At 59.9% G+C, this 19,990-nt stretch overlaps 1 long non-coding RNA gene and 1 other non-coding gene across 2 annotated transcripts; one reads left to right on the forward strand and one right to left on the reverse strand.

Annotated features, from left to right (window-relative positions):
• Positions 1-1,203: 1,203 nt before the first annotated feature.
• TRNAG-CCC (transfer RNA glycine (anticodon CCC)) lies at positions 1,204-1,276 on the reverse strand. Its single transcript has one exon. It is a non-coding gene; the product is annotated as a tRNA-Gly (tRNA).
• A 4,667-nt stretch (positions 1,277-5,943) lies between these two features.
• LOC133045495 (uncharacterized) lies at positions 5,944-7,023 on the forward strand. The gene is made up of 2 exons (XR_009690268.1): positions 5,944-6,169; positions 6,508-7,023. It is a non-coding gene; the product is annotated as an uncharacterized LOC133045495 (long non-coding RNA).
• Positions 7,024-19,990: the final 12,967 nt, after the last annotated feature.

Consider the following 19,990-nt stretch of genomic DNA (forward strand, 5'->3'; position numbering starts at 1 on the left):
TGGAAACCCAGGAGGGCGTCGTGAGTCACCTCGCCAGGGACCCAGATCAGCAGCCCACAGGCAGTAGATACTCAGTGAAAGCCCACCGGCCCTGCCGGTGTCCTGGCCGCCCTTCGCCTCACTGACAAAACGCGTGCTGTCGCCTCCGCCCCTTCGCACGTGCTGTTGTCTCTGCCCTGTCCTCCCTCTTGTCTGCTAGGAGTTTCTCTTCTTCCTTCAGAGAGCCCCGCTTCTCAGAGGGCCTCCTTGAGCAGACCCTCTCCCCGCAGCCCCCAGACAGACCAGGAGGCCGTCTTCAGTCCCTTCTCCATGTCCAGGGCCCAGCGGCAGCGGAGCGGGGCTCCGTGATCACACTGTGCGCGGTGGTTGAGCAGTTACGTGACTGTCGGCCCCGCTGGGACTGCGAGCAGACCTGGGGAGGGGCCGGTCTCTCTGCTCTGAGACCTGGGACCCTCACTGGTCTCAGGTGTGAGACAGCGGTGAGGCAGACATCTCCCAGACGTGGGACAAGTACCCAGAGGAGCCTGCATCTGCAGGGAGGCCGGCCTGACACTTCAGAGCCTGCTGCCTGGACCCACCCATCGGAGAACTGCAAACTGTCTAGCTGGCGGCCCCCGCGAAAGAATTCAGCAACACCGCACCCTCTGACACGTTCAAAAACCGACGTCGACAATGTCGAAGCCAAAGTGGGTGCACAGGGTGTGCTTCCAGGGGTATTTTAAATATTGACACTGTAAGCTTGAACTGTTTGATCACTCTACATAACGCATCCTGTGAAGCTGAAGAGCATAGTGACTCCACCGGCATGCGTGTTAACAGCCCACAGGCAAGCTCCTCTGTATTAATGAGGTTTCACGCCAGTTTTTTCTCTCTGAAACTTGACTTCAGTTCCACTCTTCTCACAAAGTTTTAGCCCAGCGTAATTTATCCTTGTGGGCTCCCCTGGAGGCTCAGTGGTAAAGAATCCGCCTGCCGATGCACGAGACGCAGGTTCGATCCCTGGGTCGGGAAGATCCCCTGGAGAAGGAAATGGCAACCCACTCCAGTGTTCTTGCCTGGAGAATCCCACAGACAGAGGAACCTGGTGGGCTACAGCCCATGGGGTCGAAGAGTCAGATACCACTTAGCGACTAAACAACAATACACTTAAAAAAATTTTTTATTTGACTTTGCTGGGTCTTAGCTGTGGTATGTGGGATCTGGTTCCCTGACCAGGGATTGAACCTGGGCCCCTTGCATTGGGAGTGCAGAGTCTTAACCACTGGACCACCAGGGAGTCCTCAACAGCATATTCTCATGCCTGAAAGTCGCCTATTGATTACACCATCTTCTCTGTGACAACAACTATGGATGTAAACTGGTTTTAAATTCTTAAAAATTTCCTGTGATCCTAAGTCACTAAGTGTAAACTGTTATTCTGGAAAGGTATGATTACAAATACTAGTATGTGATTGATCAAAACTATAAATATAAGTTTTGAGAGATACTGATTACACGAAGGATTATTACACATGACATTTTTAATGATTTAACAGGATTTCCCCCATCTTGTGTACCAGTGGAGAAGTATTACTCATTTCTGCAGCTCCACCTCTTCTTCATTCTTATTTTTACAGCTATAAGCACTCAGAAATCTTGTCACATAGATAAGGAACAGAAAAGGAAGGACGGAGTACTGGAGGAATGTTAATTATGTTAACTCCCTTTGCGTTTTATGCCAGAAATCAATCCATCATAAAGAATTATTTTATGTTGCCACTTGGTGATTGGTAAATGAGGGTTCCTGTTATTATTTGTACATGCTTCCATTTTTCATAATAAAAGTTAAAGATATCATGATTACTCTGTTAGTTGACAAAAGGATTGGGCCCTCCTGCCATTTTGTCACAAGCAAGAAATGGAAACCACTGGACCTGCCAAAGGATTTATCTCCCAGTACTGGCAGACCTCACAGCCCTTCTTCCTCTCCAGACCCAGCGCAGGACTTCCCCTGGCTTGCCAGCTGGGGGCATTTACCTTTGCTTCCCAAAGCGAGAAGCTGTGTCCTCAAGGAGTCATTGGAAACCCGTGGTGGATGGCTGGAGAGCAGCCCTTGGCCGAAGGACCCGGAGAAACGGTTCAGGCCAGGAAGAATGAAAAAGGGACTCCATCTCAGGCTCTAAGTGCGTTCTCTGGCGGCTCCGCCTCTCCCACACACCCTGCCCAGAATCTGCTTCCTTTCAGTAGAGAAGACCTGAGTGGGACCTGCCCCGGGGCCATGTGGTTAAGGAGGGTGAGGCTGGAACTCTTCACATGCATCTTTTCCAAATACTTCAGCCTGAGAATGCTTAGTGAATACATTTCATTTAAAATAAAAACGAACAACTAAATATGATCCGGAATTTGGAATGGGAGTGGGGTACGGGAATGCTATAAAAGCCCTCGTCGGGACAACTGGCAATATTTGAATAATATTTTGCAGAGTACATAACAGTCTTGCATCACCATTACATTGCGTGATCTTGAAAGCTCTCCTGCGGTTGTGTAATAGAATGTCCTTGTTCTTGGGAAACACACACTGAAGGACTTAGGGCTCAAGAGGCAGTATGTCTGTAATTTGCTGTCCCGATGCTTGGAGAGGGGGACTTGAATATGCATAGTTGGGGGTGGGGGGTGCTTGATGAATCTGAGTTAAGAAAGGGGTCGTAGAGTTCTCTGTACTGTTCTCAGAATTTTCCTGTAACTTCGAAAACGATTCATAAAAAGACTGGCGCTGCAGGCCCGGTCTCTGTCGCCGCCTGGCGGCTACTGCAGGGAACGCACCCTCCCTGGCGGAGACGTTTAAACTCCCCGCCTCCGGCAGCGGCTCCCGGCGGATCAGACTGCCGCCCAGGCCATCCGTGGCTGGGCAGGTTTGATTTTCCATTCCTAGGTCCATCCGCCATCTGTGGACCACTGCAAGCGCCTTTCTTGTGCAACCAAGGCGAGGTAGCGGTAATGCTGGTTGGAGGGGAGTCAGTTTCAGAGCTTTTTCCATCCCGGATGCTTTCTGCAACCAGGGAAAGCGAGGCCAGGCGAGGGCACGTCGTCGTCTGGCTGGAAACGAAGCCTTCCTGACTTTTCTGTTCTCAGCAAACTGCTAGCCCGTCTCTTCATCCAGTTTGACTCAGATGCAGCCTAACTCTGGGCTCCCACGATCGGCTCTCTGACTTCACTCCCTCCCGCCAGGCGCCTCCCCCAGCCGGCCTCGGACCCGGGTCTCGGTCCACACAGCCCCTCTGCCCCGGCTGCCCCCCGGGGCTGCCTCTTCCTTCCGTGCTTTCTGCCAGGACGTCACCTGCCCAGAGCCTCCGGCGACCACCCCTTTTGCTGAGCCTTCCCTCGCTGGTCTCCCAGCTGGTGCAACCGCGCAGTCACTTGCCGTCTAAACGATGCTCTGCGCCGCCCCCCCCACCCCAACTGGAATGGGAGCCCCCTGCGGATGCGACCCTCTCTGGTTCCCCGGGTACAAAGCGGGGGCGCTGGCGAGGACAGCGGGGTTTGTCCCGTCTCCTCGATTCCCCAGCTTTGCAGACACGTGACCGTCGGCGAGGGAATATCCCCTCCACCACCCCCCACCCCCACCGGCGTCTGTGATTTCAGAGGGGCTCAAAGCCCCAAGGGGGAAGGGAGGAGCGGGTAGCCGAGTGACCCTGGTCTCTGGGGACAGAGTGCTGGTCAGAGTCCGGAGCCAGGAGCACGCGGGGCTCGGTCCCCGGCTCTGGCCTCCAACCTGCAAACGAGGAGAGGGCGGCACCGGCGAGGGGAGACTCCACTGCTCGACCCGGGGGACCCCCAGCCCCGGGCCGCGGAGGGTCCCACCCCCGGCACAATGCGGGGCGGGGCCGGAGCGGACGTGCGGACAATGGCCCTCGCCCACCCGGCGCCGCTTCCGGCCCTTCCCAGCCCCGGCGGGTGGGAGGGGGCACCGGGGAGGCCGGCGCGGCTCCCGGGGCCACACGTCCCGGGCCGGGACTAGGCAGCGCCCGCGCAAGGAGCCTTCCGCGGCCCCCACGACGGCGGCGCCTTAGGAGATGAGTACCCCCAGACCCGTCCCGCAAGTGGCCAAGGGGAGTGGTGGCTTTAAAAAAAAAAACAAGGTTTTGCTTTGTTTTTTTTCTATCGAGATGTAATTTAGCTAGAGGGAAATGGACAGATGTCAAACATGTGAATGTTTACACTGTTATGCAGGAGGAAATGGCCACCTAGCCCAGTATTCTTGCCTGGGAAATCCCATGGACAGAGGAGACTGGGGGACTACAGTCCACGGGGTCCCAAAGAGGCTGAGCGACTAAAAACAACTATCCTTATTCACGAGAGCCCCACCTTCACGACTGCTCACCCTGCAAAAGATTCCCCCTCCTAATGCAATCACACTGTGGATTAGGACTTAACAGATGAATTTGAGGGGGGACCGCGTTCGACCTACAGCAGAACCTCCGGAAGAGCCATTGAAAAGCAAATGAGGAAAGAGGGGAGTGAACACAGGTGCTGTCTGGAAGCCCAGGATGTGGGAGGCAGGCAGCGAGCCCATGCAGGCAGGCCGTGCTCAGGGCTGGACCACTGAACCCGGCGGCACCAGGAGGCCGGGCCCTGCCTCCCAAGCCCCTTGTGCTCTGAGTTTAGGAAGATGGGGAGGTGGGGCTAGGAGGGGCCTGCCTCCCGGCCTTCAGCAGGCCCTCGTTGCATCTGTGCTGTATGCGGGGCACTCTGGCACGGAGCACCAGCCGCTGCCCTGGTGGAGGTGCCAGTCTGTCAGGAGAGGTGGCTGACAGCCCGGATGAGACGGGAGCACCCCTGTGAAGGGGGCCGTGTGAGCAGACACTCGAGTGATGAGAAGGCGGCAGGCCCCGGGAAAGGGCGTAAGAGACGGAATAGTCAGAGCCAAGGCCGGGGAGCGAGAGCGTGCCAGGCGGACTCCAGAGAGAGCGCGGGGACAGTGGGAGGAGCCAAGACCAGCCAGGGCACAGGGGGAGAGGGCACCTTGGTTGGCCTCGGTGGCAGAGACAGAGTACCGCGGCGCGACAACAGGAATTTCTTTTCCTGCAGTTCTGGAGGCCAGAGGGCTCCCCTGATAGCTCACACGGTAAACCATCCGCCTGCAATGTGGGGACCCGGACTGGGCCCCTGGGGTCAGGAGGATCCCCTGGAGAAGGGACTGGCTTACCCACTCCAGTGTCCTTGCCTGAGAAAGCCCATGGACGGAGGAGCCTGGTGGGCTACAGCCCATGGGGCCACAAAGAGTCCCACCGGGCTCACTGGAGGCCAGAAGTCCAAGGTCAAGGCGTCAGCAGGTTTGCTTTCCCCTGACGTCTCTCTCCTTGGCCTGCAGATGGCCCCCGATCGCTGTGGCCACACACCGTCTGTGTGGAGACTTGTCTGTGTCCTAATCTCTTCTTATAAGGACACTGGTCCCACTGGCCTGGGGCCCACCCATATGACCTCGACTTAACTTAATCACCCCCTTGAAAGGCCCTATCTCCAAATGCAGTCACATTCCAAGGTGCTGGGGGTTGGGACTTGAGGATGTGACTCTGGGGACACAATTCAGCCCCTGACAGATGGTTTTTGCTCTCGGGGAGGTGGGGGCCTGGCTGAGTGTTGAGGGAGAAGAGACAAGATCTGATTTGCATATTAATAAGGATCCCTCTGGCGCCGAGGCGGTCTGGGAATAGACTGGGTGGCGGGGGGGGGGGGGGTTGAGACCAGTGAGGCGGCTACTGCCCAGTCCAGTCCAGGCTGGAAGCTGGTGGCTGGACCTGGGTGGCAGGGTGGGTGGGGAGCTGCAGCCAGACTCTTTGTTCCGGGGTGCGGGGCCAGGAGGTTTTCCCAAAGGACGGAGCTGGGAGGGTGCAGCAGAGGAGGGGTGAGCGTGGGGCCCTGGCTTCCTTACCCAGCAGGTGCCTACTGTGTGCAGCCCTGCCCCCACAGGAGAGGCCGGCGAGGCCCCGGGTCTGCTGACTCTGGCTGACTTCTCGTCTGGCACTTCCTTCCCAACTCCTGGCTGTGGATCCTGACCCCCCCACTTGGACAAACATCTTGCGGCCGTTTCCTCCTCGCCTGCCCGGAGCCCCTGCCTGGCCTGAACAAACACTCGGGACCTGCGCTTCCGGCCTCAGCTCTGGGAAAAGCCCGGCCAGGGGCCGCCGAGGTCAGCCCTGGAGGGAAGTGGGAAGGGGGGCGCCGGGGCCCCCGCCTGGGGTCCCGCCTGGCCGGCCTTGGCAGCATCCTGCGCTTCACTGACCCCATCCGTAAAATGGGCCTAATCACGCCCACCTCAGAGGACCCTAGGGAGATAAGACGCACCCTCTGGGCCTGGCCTGAGACGGGGACACTGCCCACCGGGCCATGAGAGGCCTGGGACAGAGGGAGGCTCCAGGGGACGCCCCCAAGGGACCAGAGTAGCCAGATTTAACTCTCCTCCTGTGGCCTTCCACTTCTTGCTCCCTTTTCTGAGCAAGGCTGCCGCTCCACTCCTGTTCCCGACAGAACCTCCCGGTGTGTTGCTGTCAGAGATTAGGAACCAGGCCCGGGGTGCGGCAGGAGTGGACAGTCTTGACAACGCAAATGGGCGAAGATGGTGGACTGTGAGGAGCGAGCTCCCCGCCGCTGGACGTGTGAGCAGAGCCCGCCGGATGTGCAGCCTGCCGACACTTCCTGGGGTCCGGGGCCAGCTGGTGCATTATGGGGGTCACAAAGATCCAGATTCCAGTCCCAGCTCCGCTCTGTGCCCAGGCCCTCAGTTTTATGGGTGTGAAGGGGTCTGAGGGACCTGGCCAAGGAAGGCAACCGGGCCCACGGTGCTCACCCCACTGAGGCGCTGGCGGGGGCACGGGGCCAGAGGCACTGGGTCTCCCCCCAGGCGAGAGGGGTGGCGTCTGGGCGCCTCCTCCACTCAACCCCCTACTTGAAGGCTCTGCCAGAGAAAGCCTCCCAGCTGGGGTTTGATTTTGATTTTATTTTTGTTTTACAGGCAGGATCTGGGAGTGGAAACAATGGAATTAATGTGTGTGAGGGTTTTGGTGTTTTTTTTTTCCCCTTTGGAGAAGTTTCTCCTCATCTGCCGGGTTGGATTCCCACCTCAACTTCCGGTCTTCGGAGGAGCCGCCTGGAGAGGATGGGTGTGGGCGGGGGCGGTCAGGAAGGGGAGAGCTGGGGGTGGGGGGCGGTGAGGAGGAAGGCTGGGCTCCTTCTTGCTCCTGGGTCTTTGCACCGGCTGTGCCCCGCCCCCAGCCCCTGCCCCTGTTGTAGCCCCTGTGCCTCCTCCAGGAAGCCCTCCCTGACCCCCCCCACCCAGGCTAAACAAACAGGAGTCAGCACCTCCTGCTCTCATTCATCGGCACTTCATCTTCCACTGCGGACTGGGCCTGCTGGTTTATGGCTCTCGCCTCTGCTCAGCACTCAGGGGACACCAGCCGAGTAGGGCACAGAAAGGGGGGCCCGGTCCCTACACTGCGGTCCTCACTGTCCACTCAGGGCCCTTGATCTGGGACGGAGAAGGCAAAGGGCGAGTCGGGCGGGTACAGGCACAGAAGTGGGTATGGATGGGGAGTGCACAAGGGCTGGACTCCGACGACCCTGGTTGTCAATCTGGGCAGTGAGTTCTCCCTGAGTACTCACCTCCTCCTCTGTAAAATGGGGATGACAGCCGAAACTAACTTGAACGGCCCCAGCGCCGGGCCCAGGAGGCACCCTGCAGGTGCTTTAACCAGCTCAGCAAGGCGGTCAGCTGGGCTTGGTGCCCAGGCGGTATGGTCTCTTGGCTGGAAGGGTCCGGGGCATGGAGGGGAAAGCGGAGTCCCAGATCTGTAACTCACAGATAACGCAAACCTGCGGTAAATAACGCTGATTGTAGCACTCACGAGCCTTTTCTGAGGCTCCTCACTTAACCCCTCGGTCCCTCCTCTATCCCGTGGGGCCGGCGCTGGGTGGGCACGTGCGCGTCGAGAGGAGCAGGGCCCCTGCCTCCCATCAAGCCTTGAGGTCCGGAGGCCTTGAGATTCAGTAAAGACAGAGGGGCAGGGAAAAACACCAGCACCTACGGGCTGGATAATAAGATGGAGGGGCGGAGGCTGACCTCTGGCCCTCACGCGCAGATACTGGGCCCCCACGGAGGATGCTACGAGCCCGCCCGGCCTTACGCATGCGTGTGGCAGTGGGTTCCCCCACGTCCGTCAAATAGCAGAGGTGGCGCGTCCGGGCCCACGTGTATGTGCCCACGCGTGCGTGCCCAGCATTTGCCTGGCTCGTCCAAGGTAAGGTTTCCGGGTAGCCGGGAGAAACTGAGGCCCAGAGCAGGGCGGTGACTTGTCGGGGAGCTTCAGAGCTGGGGTTCCACCAGTGCTACCTTTCAGAGGGGACCTGCGGACCACCCAGGTGAGTCCAGCCCTGGAAGCTGTGTCTGAGGAGGGTCTGGGGTGGGCGGTGCCGTTGGCCCTTCTCGGGTGGGTGACCCCCGACGGGTAGCCTGCTGAGCGTCTGGTAGCCGGCCGCCGCGGTGGCGTTGAGTCTCTCCCTCTGGGCTGTGGGGCGGCGACAGGGCCTGGGCTGGGCCAAGGTAGTCTCCCCTCGGAGTGCCCCCCTCCCAGGCTCCGGGCCCCACCCCCTTCCCTTTGTAGGTGAAGCTGTGCTTTAGGCCTCTGATTCTGAGCCGATACCCACCATAACCCTCATCCTCCCAACCCGTGGCTTTTGTCCTCTGTTGCCTTTAACACAAATAATACACAAGTTTCTCTGATGAAAACTTAGAACATTGAGACTCGAAAGAAAAACTTCAAATTGCCCCCTCCCACCCAGCAAAGCACTCCGGTACAGGGGGCGCTAGTGGTGAAGTTCTTGCCTGCCAATGCAGGAGATGTAAAAGACCGGGGTTGGTTCCCTGGGTCGGAAAGATGCCCCTGGAGAAGGGCCTGGCATTCCAGTATTCTTACCTGGAGAATCCCATGGACAGAGGAGCCTGGCGGGCAACAGTCCATGGGGTTGCAAAGAGTCGGACTGGGCATGCATGCACGCACCCAGCGAAGCATCAGGGGTTCACCCTGCCTGATTCTGCCTCTCCCCGGCCCTGTAACCTGCGGCGCACACCCTCTGTGGCGGGATCTCGGGGTGCCCTTTGGCAGCTTCATGGCGCGTCCAAGCCCAGGTCCCGGAGTGGAGCTTGGGCTGCCGAAGCTCTGGATTCCTGTAGGGGCGGGGGCTGCCCACCCCGGCCATGGCATGGAGGGGGAAGTGAGAGTGGAGGGGCAGGGGTGGGATGACATGGGTCCAGTCGAGGAAGCGAAAGTTCTCCTGCGAACCCCCCCCCACCACAGGACTGACGGCAGCCCGCCCGCACCACCCCTGTCCCGGATGGAGGCTCACAGGGTGGTGCCCCCCTCCCAACCAAAACCACACTGGGGCCCCAGGCTGTGATGCCGGGAGAAAGGGGGTTTTCCTGGTCGCTTGCGCTCGAAGCCTCAGCTCAGGGGGGACCGTCCCAGCCTCAGACCCCAGACCTTGGCCTGACCAGCCAAGCCTCTTGAGTGAAGACAGGGAAGTCGGGGGCCCGGGGTGGTGGGGTACTTGTTTGGGTGTACTGTTTTCAGGTAGAGACTGAACCAGGTCTAGAGCCCAGCCAGGGGGCCTCAGACACCTGCCCAGACGTTCGCGACGGCGGCCTCCTGTCCTCTGTAAGCACTCTCCTTGGCCTCACCAGGCAGGGTTCGAGTCCCCCGCGGTCCTCTCTGTGGACGTGGCCTTGGCAAGCCCCTGCCTGTCTTTGGCCTTCTGTGAAATGGGGCGAGTGATTGCTCGTGCTCCTGTGGGGAGCAGATGGGATGAGTATCGGTCCCCCGGGGGCGGGCCCCGCATGGGTGTCAGTTGGGTTGGAAGGTTCAGGCAGGTGGCCTCTCCTGCCCCGCCGACCAACCCCAGGTGCAGAGGGACAATGGGCCAGGGGCTCCATCTGCATGGAGCTCACCGGCTTCCTCTGGGGCCCCACAGGGCCGCCTGTTTCTCTGGGGAGAGGGTCTCCCCTCCTATCCCCTTCCTCCAGGCCTCCTTCCTGCTTCCCGAGGCGTGGCCGGCCCTTCCGTCCAGGCGCTCATCAATTGCACCCAAGGTGCTGAGCGTCCGGTCGGCCTTCTCAGGCCATGACTCACTTCCTGTTTCCCGGAGCTAGAAATAGCTTCCTCTGGATGCTGGGCCAGTGCTGGGGGGCTCCCTCCCCGGTAGCTACTCAAAGTCTCTGCAGCGCATCCCCCCCACCCAGACCTGGGCACCACCCACCACTAAGTCTGTGTTCTGCTGGACACCAGACCAGCCCAGGGACCCATTCCTTGCTGGCTTAGGGATGTAGGAGCACCCGCCGGGGGTCTAGCCCTGGGGCAGCAGCAGTGGGCCTGCCCTCGGATGTCTCCAGACACTCACCAAATAACCTGGCTAGGGTGCCCTGAGCCCTGGGCAGGGAGGGCGTGGGGGCCTCTGCACACTGTGGAGTCCGCAGGGGTCATGGCTGAAGGAAAACGGGTGGGGCTTTACCCCCAAGAGCTTTTGCCTGGTTTCAAGTTGTAGAAAAACAACGTGAAGAGGTTTGCAATTGGACAGTCTCCCTGAGGCTGCTTCATGGAGAAGTGATTGCAGGAGAGGCGGGAGGGGGCGAGGCTCGGACGGATGACGTCCTCTCAGGCTGATGGGGGGGAAGAGGGGTTGCCCTCTGGACAAATGGGAGGAAAGGACGGTGTCTGGGTACCTCCCAGGTTCTGCCTTCAGTGCCGCGTGCGACGCAGTGGAGGCCTGGGCTGGGTCCAGGCGAGGTGACGCATTCAGTCCGTGACTGTGGACAAGTCACTCAGCTCCACTCTGCCTTGCTTCCCATCTGCAGAATGGGTATACTAGAAGGCCCTCCCTCATGCACCGCAGTTGTGAGGAATAGACGTGATCATCCACATGCAGCTCCTGGGCAGCCTCAGTAAAGTGTAGCTGTTTTATTTTCTGCCTTGGGCCCTGTAGGTCTTTTGCCATGTGCTGTGAAAAAGGTGATGAGGCTCCAGTGAAGCTGAGAGGTGCAGCCTCGCCCCCATTTTGCAGAAGGGGAAACAGAGGCTGGGAGAGAGAAGGGCTCTGTCCAAGGTCCTGCAGCTGGGGAGTGGCGAGGCAGGATGCAAACCTGGTCCCTCAGGTCCCAAAGCCTCCCCACACCACCCAGGGACCCCAGAGTGTCCCGCCCCTGCCTGTGGCCCTAAGCTGGGGGAATGAGTTGACACCAGCATGATCAACCCAGCCAAGTCACGTCCTCATAGGAAAATCTGTATTTTTAGACTCACAAACCCTCCCCAGGCTGGGGCGGGGGGGTGTCGGCCTTCCCTGGCAGGTGGGTGAGAGCTCGTGGGGGATGGACACCAGGGCCCTGGAGCTGTGAGGAGTGGGTACCAGTCAAGAAAGTGGCGAGAGGACTTTAGTTCATCTCCTTGCCCATCCATTCACTCACTGGTTCATTCCCTCTCATGAGCCTGCTCTGAGTCCCTGTGGGGGACCCAGGTATGCCCTCGACAAGATCCAGCTCCTGATGAGATACCCCCTGGTTGGTGTGGCCGCTGTGGTGGCGGCCATGTGGGGGGCCGTGGGACCCACCCAGCCTGGGAGATCAGGGAAGGCTGCCTGGAAGGGGAGGGGCCAGAGCCGAGTCTTAGAGGCACTCTGGGAGGCTCAGTCAGGGGGACAGGGCGAGGAGGGAAGTTTCAGGGTCATGGTGAAACGTACCATTCATACCAGGAACTGGGGGGGCTGCCAGGCCCTGGACTCAGACTCTGACCTGGAGTGGGGGAGGGATGCGGGAAAGTACCGGCGAGGACGCTGGCTCATCCCGAGCCTCCTGGCTGTGGTCAGTGGAGATTGCGCTTGAGTAAGATGACAGATGGCGTCACCCAAAAGTCCCTAAGGGACCAGTTCCAAGTTCCTCAACTCAGGGGACTGTAGCCAGGCTGAGTAATGCTCACGGGCTGGCCTGCCCGTGGTTAAGGGCTGGACCTCCCAAAGCCTTAGGAAGGCCTTAGGCTGGACCTTCCAAGGCCTTAGGGCTTCCCTGGTGCCTCAGTGGTAACGAATCTGCCTGCAACGCTGAGGACCCAGGTTCAATCCCTGGGTCGGGAAGATTCCCTGGAGAAGGAAACGGCAACCCGCTCCAGGACTCTTGCCTGGAGAGTCCCAGGGAAAGAGGAGCCTGGTGGGCTGCAGTCCATGGGCTCGCAAAGAGTCAGACACGACTGAGCAACTAATACTAACTTAACTTCCAAGGCCAGAGGCTGACTACTCAGGGTCACAGGCTGAACCACCCAGGACCAGGCTGAACCCTCCAAAGCAGAAATTGAGCTCTTGAAGGTTGATGATAAAAATCTGGCAGTTTGAGGAGGAAATCCTCTAGCAGTCTTGGGGGCAGCAAGCCCAGGGCCAGTGGACACTCCAGAGACAGGAGTCCCAGTGAGAAGTGTACAGAGTGGGCTCTTGTGTACATCCCCTCACATCAGCCTGTTACACGTGCAGAGCCGGGCTTGTACACTCATCCCCCATGTGTTCCCGGATTCCCACCCATGTACACGTGACCCCAACATGCACACAGACACACGCACACCTGTGTTGATATGCACATCTCCCCACATCCGTGCCCATGTTTTCCCCTCTCGGCCCACACCCCCCATGCGTACACACCAGGAGCCAACCCAAGACGGGGGCTCCTGTAGGCTGGGGCGGGGCTGGGGGGAAGCTCGTTACCAGAGCGTGCCCCGAGGGCCCCCACCGCCTCTCCTCTCCTGGGACGTGGACGGATGAGCTGCGGTCCCACCCGCCCTGGGCAGCTGTCCATGAGAAGGCCTCTTTAGAGCCATTGGCTAGCGTGGTACCATCCCACCTCTGCGAGTTTCAGATGGGGCAGAGTCTGCCCCCAGTGACCAGGGAGGCCCCTCTGACTTAAAACGCCTCCAGAGTGAACTCTGCATCCCCCACCAGCCTGTTGCTCTCGGCCTCCGGAAGAGGAAGCTCCAGGCTGGTGAAGCCCCGGACCTAGGAACTCCCTGCCTGGACCCTGCCTCTCCTCCCCCCAGTCCACATCCTCGGCCCCCAGTCCTCAGAAGTCCCTCCTCCTAAGAACCTGAAAGCCATCTCTGGCTTCCTGCACTCACTGTGCAGTCAGGGGGCTCTCCCTGGCCTTGCCCAGTGCCCCAGCACCTGGAGAACCCACCCCACTCCAGTGGAGCACCCAGCTCACCTCTGCTCCTCCAGGGCCTGCGAACTGCCCGCTCCCCTGGTCCTTGTGCTCGGAAAGCTCTCCCATGAGCATCCTGCAGATCTCAGCCCAAGGGTCACTGCCCCAGAGAGGCCCTTGCTCACCCCGAGACGGGCTCAGGTCCCTGCCGCGAGAAATCCTCCTGGAACATGTGGTGTTGCCCTTTGTCGAAGCTGTGGCTCTTGGCAGTTATGTGATTATTTGAGCTATTTGATTAAAGCCTGTCTCCCCCATGAGACAGAGACCGTGCCTGCGGGGTCCCCATAACATCCTCAGGGCTTGGCAGAGTAGGTGCCTGGTCAGTGAGGTGGAAGGAAGGAAGGGAGAACTCTGTTCTGGTGTTTCGTTCCACCCAGGGTTTTGCCTGGAGGCGGCAGGACCGTCAGAACTACACCAGGAGTCAGGGTGCGGGCTCACCTTGAGGGCAAGATGGCCTGGTCTTGTGAAGGGGGGCGGGCAGCGTGGCCATGTGGACAAAATGGGGGTCGTGGAGGCAGCTTTGGCAGAGTCTGTCTGGCGTCGCCCAGGAAGGGGCCTCCAGCAGCCAGCATGACCATCCCGTCTGCTCGGTAGATGTCCTAGGTGGGGGACACAGCCATCCATCCATCCTAACGTTTATAGGCTGTGATCACGTGTCCACCCGGGAAGACCACCCAGTCTGCTAGGGAGGACAGATGCTCTCCTCCTGTGATGAGCAGCTTGATGAGAAGAGCTTCTGATACTGCTCCAGGAAGTCCTCTGGAAGGACTCAACGTATTCTTCTCAGAAAGACAGCGTAGACTAGACCTTGAGGGATGCCTGGGAGCTCAAGAGGAAAGACCTTCCAGAGGAAGCGACATCTGGGCTGGGTCTGGAGAGACACGGGCAAAGTGACTGAGCAAAGAGAAGACGCACGTCTTCTCCGGACACTGGGTTCTCTTTAGAGACGCCACAGGGCCAGTGAGACTGGGCCCTGCTCATCCGCGCCAGCCTTGCCCACACATGCGTGCCAATGAGAGCATCTCTGCCCTGTCCTGGAGCCAGGAGGACTTTCCGGTTCTTGTGCGTACTCCACTGGAATGGAAGGGATCTCAGAATTGGTTCAGTTGCAGGCCAGGCCCAGGGGACACCTACTAAGCAGACTCCAGGGAGCCACTGAGGAAAGACCCAACTCTGTCCTGAGCAGAGACCAAACATCACGGGCCAACTCTGTTGGGAGGCAGATGCATTGTCCCATTTTACAGATGAGAAAACTGAGGCTCAGAGGAGCATGCAGTCTGGAGAGGACAAAAGGGTCTTGAAATGAGGCCCTGGCTGCAGGGGGAGGAGGAGGAGGCAGAGGGAAGAGCTGCCTCTGTGGGCATCTGACACCCAAGCCAGCTCTGAGCTCCACCCAGGCAGGCAGGGCAGGGCAGCCGGAAGCCAGAGCTGGAGGGATGCAGGGAGCGGCAACGTGTCCTCACTATCGTGACTTCAGTGATCAGTTTGTGATTGATTACTTACCACAGGCCAAATGGCTGGCTGCTCCACACTCTCTAGGGAATATCTCATTTTGATCCACATGGCCTGGAGGGGCTGGGACTTTTAGACCCATTTCATTGGAAGGACTGATGCTGAAGCTGAAACTCCAATACTTTGGCCACCTGATGTGAAGAACTGACTCATTGGAAAAGACCCTGATGCTGGGAAAGATTGAAGGCGGGAGGAGAAGGGGACGACAGAGGATGAGATGGCTGGATGGCATCACCAACTCAATGGGCATGACTTTGAGTAAACTCCGGGAGTTGGTGATGGACAGGGAGGCTAGCCTGGCCTGCTGCATGCAGTCCATGGGGTCGCAAAGAGTCAGACACTACTGAGCGGCTGGACTGAACAGAACACTGGTGTGGAGACTGAGACCTGGAGAGCCAAAGGGACTCGCCCTGGGTCACGCGCATGGGAAGCAGACGGATCTGAACCCAGGACCACAGGATGACAACGGCACAGCTTTGACTGGACTTCCCTCGTGGAGAAGAGGGAACAGCCAGACCCAGGAGTTCCCGCTCCAACCTAAGCAGCGGGGTGGCCCCGAGCAAGTCACTTCCCTTTTCTCCTCCCCCGTAAATGGGCCTGACAGTCCGTGCGGTGTGAAGGAAGTTCACGTTCAATCCTGAGTCATCCTGTAAGGGCTCTGTAAACCCCGGGGCTGGGGTGCCCCTTCCCCTGGGAAGCCTGCCTTGATTGCCCCCAGGGGCCTGGTTGCCTGAACGCTCCCGTGTGTATCCTCAAGGCATCGTCACGGCTGGCTGGGTCCCGGGGCATACAGTAGGTGCTCACTCAAAATCCGCTGGAATGAGGATGGCCAGACAGGCTTGGGTTCAAATCCAGGACCACTGCCTTGCCTCCCTGAGCCTCAGTTTACTCACCCATCAAATGGGATCACCAGCACCGCCCTACGATGGCGTCCGTGAGGATTGACCGGGACGTGTCTGGCGCATAGTAGGTGCTCAGCCCCCGTGACGGTTCAGTGACCAGCAGCGTCCTGTCCGGCTCTGGGCTTCCCCTGCCTCCTCCGGGCTCCATTTGCGGGGCATCTCCCCTCTGTTCCGGGATGGCCTGCCCCAGGCAGCTGGCCCCCTGGAGCGGGCAACAGCCTGAGAATGCGGGTGGGGTCCCCCCGGGGCAGCCCTGCCCCTGGCCCCCCCACCGCTGCCGGACAGAGGCCTCAGTGTGGACCGGCCGGGGTCCTTTCACGGGCCCAGACCCATGACTGGACGTCTGAGAATGCCGCCCATTATCCGGCTCACAGAGCACAAAGGGGCCACGCGGGGGCTTGGCAGGCCCGGCGCCCGGGATGGGTGCGCGGGGGCTCCGGGTCCCCACCCCAGAGGGCAGGGCTGTGCCCAGAGTCGGGAGAGGGCGTCTCTCACACGCAGGAATGAGAACCATTTCCTCCAGCCTCTCGGGGAGACAAAGACAGAGAGAAGCGGGCAGGGGGCTCGTCAGAGGCGAGGGTGGGTGCCCCTCGGGAGCCCTGACATCTGACCTAGAAGTCTACCCGCCCCCTCCCCACCCTCCCCCCCCCCCCGGGGGGGCATCCATCCCGGGGGACAGAATGCTCCAGGACCCTGAAAAGGGTCCACCCCCCGGTCTTCCCCAGAGCTGGCCATGGGTGGGCAACCTCCCCAGCAGCACCAGGGGTCTGTAGCTGAAACCGAGGACGGTCACGGGTCCTGCGGCCCCGCCCACGCTGCCACTCGAGGGCCACCCGGCCCCACCCTGTCCCCTCCTGCAGGACGCGGTGACAGCGATGGGAGACCCAGTGTGGAGGGGCAGGGGCCACTGCGGGCCTCCTCTTTGCTGTGTGACCTCAGGCAGGCCGCTAGGCGTCTCTGAACCTGGCATGCAGGTTGATGAGAAGAGGGGAGGGAGACTGGGCGGAAGGTTGATTAACAGAGGTGATCTCTTGCATCCGGGTGGGTAACGGGTGGTATCGACAGCATGTCTCAGTGGCAACTGATACGAGGGTGACGTCGTCATCTGGGTCTGGGGGCCTCTCCCGAGTGGGGTACAGATGATCCCATTTGAGGGGCTGGGGAGAGGACCCCTGTGATCCAGAGCTGGAAAGTCACTGGACACCCTACTTCCTGACCTGCCAGGCCTTTGACGCATGGGTTTTTCCGTTCTCACTGCAGCCTTGTGAGCTGGCTTACATTCCCCTTTGCCAGATGAGGAAACTGAGGCTCAAAGAGAGGCAGTTGCCACCAAGCTCACCCAGGCGGCTGGGGCAGACACAGCTGGGCCTCGGGTCTTCCCAATGCCAGGGCAGGTAGAGGGTCACAGTGGCCCAGAGCGGGGTTCAGAGGCCGCTGAGGCGCGCCGCTGTGGGCAGAGGGTGGCACCTCCCTGACCCTCAGGATTCCCATCTGTACAATGGAGCTGAGAAAACCCACCTGTCAGGTTTGGTCCCAGGGGGAGTGAGACAGGCAGAGCCCCAAGGAGGAGCTGCAGGGGGGCCCAGGTTGCTGGGGTGCTGAGCTGTCCTGGAGGACTCTGTCCCTGTCACCAAGGCAGTGCGCGGAGCAGGGGGCGTGTCGGGATCACTTCCTGCAGGGGAAGCGCTCACGGAGGAGGCCGGCGGAGGGACGGGAGGGCAGGGGCCCCCTCCTCCCTGTCAGCCCTGGCCCCACTGTTATTTTTTCCAATTGAAGAAGGAAAACATTTCCTCCTCCTCCTCCTCGTGCTCTGCCCTGGGCGGCCAGAGAGCAGAGGACAGACGGGGCAGGATGGGGAACCCCCCACCCCCCACCTCGGCCCAGGGGATGGGGAAAGGCCCAGGCCCCGCCTCCTCTGGGCCGGCCCGGCCGCTGGACCCCTGGGTGTCCAGGCAAGCATCTGCCCCGTGTGGGACACCGTGTCCTCGTCTCCAAGCACACTGGTTTCTATCAGTGTTTCCCAAATTTTAAGACTTTTCACACCACCTGGATTATGACCCTATTTGTCTTTAAATCAACCCATGTTTTAAAGACTTCCATAAGTGCATTTATCAAGCAAGCCTGACATCGGTATTATACTTGGAAAGGCAGCCTCACTTGCCCAAGCCATAAAATAAGTGCCAATGTTATAAAGAAAACAAGGAGCTATAAGCAAAATTCTAGAATGCTGAGCTTGAGACCTCATCTCTATTAAAAATGGACAGTGACAAATGTTAGAGAGGTATTAAAGACACATGGGCCCCGAGCAGAAACTTCCTCTTGAGCAGACACGGAGAAGGGCCTGGATCACAGTGTGAGCTGGCGTAGCTGGCAGCCACTCCAGGGTGGGTTAATCTGGGTTAGTTAACCCAGCGTGGGTTGCTGGTGGGTACCACCTAAACCCCCTGCCTGGGGACCATCCATCTCCCCCGTGTTCCCTCTAAAATCCCTTTTCAGAGGATACCCCCTACCCCTCCGCCTCTTAGCTGACCAGGGGAGATATGGGCTCTTCCCTTCCTTCCTTCCTTCCTTCCTTCCTTCTCTCAGCCTGCAGTTAGCAGCACCTCTCTGCCCAGCGGGGGGGTCCAGCGTGACCGCCCCCACAATCTGTCATGGCCTGAGGGAGCTCCCAGCTGATGAACGGGCAGAGGGGGAAAAGCATATGATCTGGAGACAAATTTGGGTTCAAATCCTCACCCCGCTCATGCCCCCTCCGTTTCTCCATTTGTGAAATGGGTTTGATGACCCCTGCGTTTTCTGCTGGCTATGAGGATGGTGTGAGGTTGTGCGGGGCAGTGCTGGGGCACAGCCGTTTGCTCTTGGTGGAGAGTGGGTCTGCGAGCTGCCACGGGACCCTTATAGAAGGGAAGAAGCAAACAGTTACCCAGGGCCTGCTGTGTGCCCAGCACTGGGCTGGCTTCACATCCACAGCCTCCCAGGGGCTGGAGGGCTATTATGACCCTCCTCATTTTACAGACAAGGAAACGGGCTCAGAGAGGGCAGGGGCTTTGCCCTAGGCCACACAGCACTTCCACCTCCAGCTTCCGTGAAGACGTTTGGACTCTGGCCGTGGCTTCCGCGGCTCACCTGGCCCTGCGTAGCTCCGGCTCCCCGGCAGCTCCGGACACCCAGCCCTTGGCCTGGCAGGCAGTTTAGTGTCCAGAGCGCCCGGAACCATCCACCGGGCGCCAGACTGAAGTTGCGACCACGGAGAGCATTCTCCTCAAGGCTCGGTGGGGGGAGCTGCAGGATGTGGCAAGATGAGCCGGGAGACAGGAAGGAAGCTGGGAGGGGAGAAGGGGGTGGAGAGAGAGAGGGGTTGGGAGATCGGGGAGGGAGACTGAGAGAGACAGAGAGATGCCCACACAGAGAGATGGGGGGTGGGGGACAAAGAACGGGGGAGACCGGGAGGAGCGAGGAGGCAGACAGAACCAGAGATGGGTGGGGAAGGCTGAGGAGGATGAGATGGGGTGGCATTTAGACGGAGGGAGGGGGGCCCGGGGAGGGGGGCGAGGTGCACTGAGGCTGCCCCAGAGCTGGCAAAGCGTAAGTGCTCCCCACCAAGGCTGGAGGTGGGGACATGGGTCTTATCAGGCTGTCTCCTGAGTGGCCTTGAGCCCCGAGGGCGGGGGATGGGCCCCCCGAAGCAGAACCTCTAGCTTCCTGCGTGGAGTGCTCCCGGCTGGCTGTCAGGGCAGCGGTCAGACCCTACGGAGGGCTTGGAAAGAGGCAGGCTGCTGCGTACATCCTGACGGCAGGAAGCTGGGGCGTTTGGGGAAGTGGGGGCCTGCTGTCGGCCTGGCCTTTCCTGCCTGCCCAGCGGGGCCCCGAGAAACACCCCCATCCTTCCTTCCTGGCCAGGTGGGAACAGGTGAGGGAGGCTATGCTCCCATCACAGTCCAGACCCCGGGCACCATGGGGGAACCCCCTCCCTCCCCCCGCCCCAGTTCAGAGGCTGGAGCTGGCCAGGGCTGGGAGGAGAGTTGGGTGGGGTTCGGAGCCGGCAGACCTGGGCTTTCAAACATCATAGCTCTGCTCCTTAGGAGCTGTGCGTCTGGAGCCAGTCCCTCCACCCCTGGGGCCTCAGGCTCTGAATCTGTAAGGTGGGACAGTAATCATCCCAGCCTCAGAGGCGGCTGCGAGGGCCAAGTGAGTCAGAGCGTGCTGGGTATAGCTTATGGTAGGGGGTGAGCGTTGCTTGGACGCCCACCGTAGTCAGATGCCACGTGTGCGCCTCGTGCAGGCCCTGTGACCGGTCATCATGGCTGCCCACTGCTGCCCC

This window comes from Dama dama, chromosome 24, assembly GCF_033118175.1.
Source record: "Dama dama isolate Ldn47 chromosome 24, ASM3311817v1, whole genome shotgun sequence".
Classification (NCBI taxonomy): domain Eukaryota; kingdom Metazoa; phylum Chordata; class Mammalia; order Artiodactyla; family Cervidae; genus Dama; species Dama dama.